The sequence below is a fragment of the Amphimedon queenslandica genome, unplaced genomic scaffold (genome assembly GCF_000090795.2).
Source record: "Amphimedon queenslandica unplaced genomic scaffold, v1.1 AMPQUscaffold_4126_Cont23890, whole genome shotgun sequence".
NCBI classification, from domain to species: Eukaryota; Metazoa; Porifera; class Demospongiae; order Haplosclerida; family Niphatidae; genus Amphimedon; species Amphimedon queenslandica.
Window position 1 is genome coordinate 1 of NW_003555557.1, and position 1,487 is coordinate 1,487.

A 1,487-nucleotide genomic window follows, 5' to 3' on the forward strand; every position below is an offset into this window, starting at 1 on the left:
ATGACCTCAGTATCTCCTAAGCTTGATGCATCAAGAAAATGGTGACACTAAAGAGATAGAGAAACAAAAAGAGGAAAGAGAGAAAGGTGTACAGCACTGAATTGTTATTACAAAGGTAATAGTAATGGCAATGGTAACTGTATTGCCATCTGTGCTCAGAAGGCAATGTCATTGTTAATGGGTTTATCTGAGACATAATGAAGAATACATGTATAGTCAGTGACATAGGCCTGTGACAATTACCATTACAGTTACTCAGTAATCAATTGACTCAAATACATGTACATGTACACAACATACCACTTACCATTGCATTAGTGCATATTAATCTCAACGCATCCTTTTCTCTAAGTAATAAGTTAATGTCCATGGAACAAACTGTTTATTGATTATGAGTAGTTAACGGCACTAAAAGAGAGATAAAAGAGATGGTAATTTTAAGTAATTTTGATGTTTAAACATTGTACTTGTTCAAATTGGACATGCTCTGAATATTTTTAGTATTTTGTCTTAATTCCATTCTCCTGTACAATAAATGATACATCAATTATTACTGACCAAAGGACACTCACTATCTCTCATTTACTGTACATGTGTACATGCACTGAATAAAACATGCACTGTATTGTGAATTGTGTCTTACCATCATGTTGTTAGGATAGTTCTGCTCCCACATCTTTTGCCGGAAATGGAATCTTGATTCTTGACACACAATGTGTCTGTGATTCAAAAATGTACTATAATAATAAATAATATAAAAAACATGACATTGACGTACATGTGTTAACACAAGCTTATAGTATCAGTAAGGAACTGTATTATACACAAGAAGACAAAGAACATAAGAGATAGGAGAATCCTATATAGGAAGAAAAGAGAAAGAGCAAAAGTTAGATGTACATGTACATATACTAGGAGGAGAGAAGGCAAAAGAGAGGAAGAAATGTCAATACGAGACAAATTAAGATATACAAGAATAGGGATCAAGGAACACAACAATGAGAATAGAGAAATGCAGTACCAATAAGGATGGGCAATATATCAGTACCTTAAGGTTACTTTTAAATGCGGGTACTATTAATTGCGAATTTTGCGTTTGGGTTAAAAATCGCAATTATTAATACGTGCAATTATTAATACGTGCAATTATTAATAATGACATATTGATGCCATATAACTACTAGTAATAATTACTTAATCGCAATTTTTAATACCAGCAAAATCTACCTTGGGCTAAAATCGCAAAATTTAGTACCCGCAATTAAAAGTCACTCTAAGGTATTTAGTAACTATCATGATAATATTGTAGCTAACAGAATATAATCATTTCTTACTATACATGTGAGTGGTACATGTAATCAAATATCGTAACCCTTAGCACAAGTGTGATGTAAAAGGTACCACTACTAATCCAGACTAAGTTACATGTACTGTGTTGGATTTTCTAGGCTAGGAACCATTACAAAGGATCATTGTTATTGTAACAG

At 32.7% G+C, this 1,487-nt stretch overlaps 1 long non-coding RNA gene across 3 annotated transcripts; it reads right to left on the reverse strand.

Moving 5' to 3' along the window:
- LOC109592731 (uncharacterized) lies at positions 1–1,106 on the reverse strand. 3 transcript variants are annotated; one of them, XR_002190517.1, is made up of 5 exons: positions 779–1,106; positions 644–737; positions 468–524; positions 308–408; positions 1–47 (listed from the first exon to the last, which is right to left on the reverse strand). It is a non-coding gene; the product is annotated as an uncharacterized LOC109592731 (long non-coding RNA). The 3 variants fall into 3 exon arrangements; XR_002190518.1 differs by having other exon boundaries at positions 644–719; positions 779–1,105; XR_002190519.1 differs by lacking the exon at positions 468–524 and having other exon boundaries at positions 779–1,103.
- Positions 1,107–1,487: the final 381 nt, after the last annotated feature.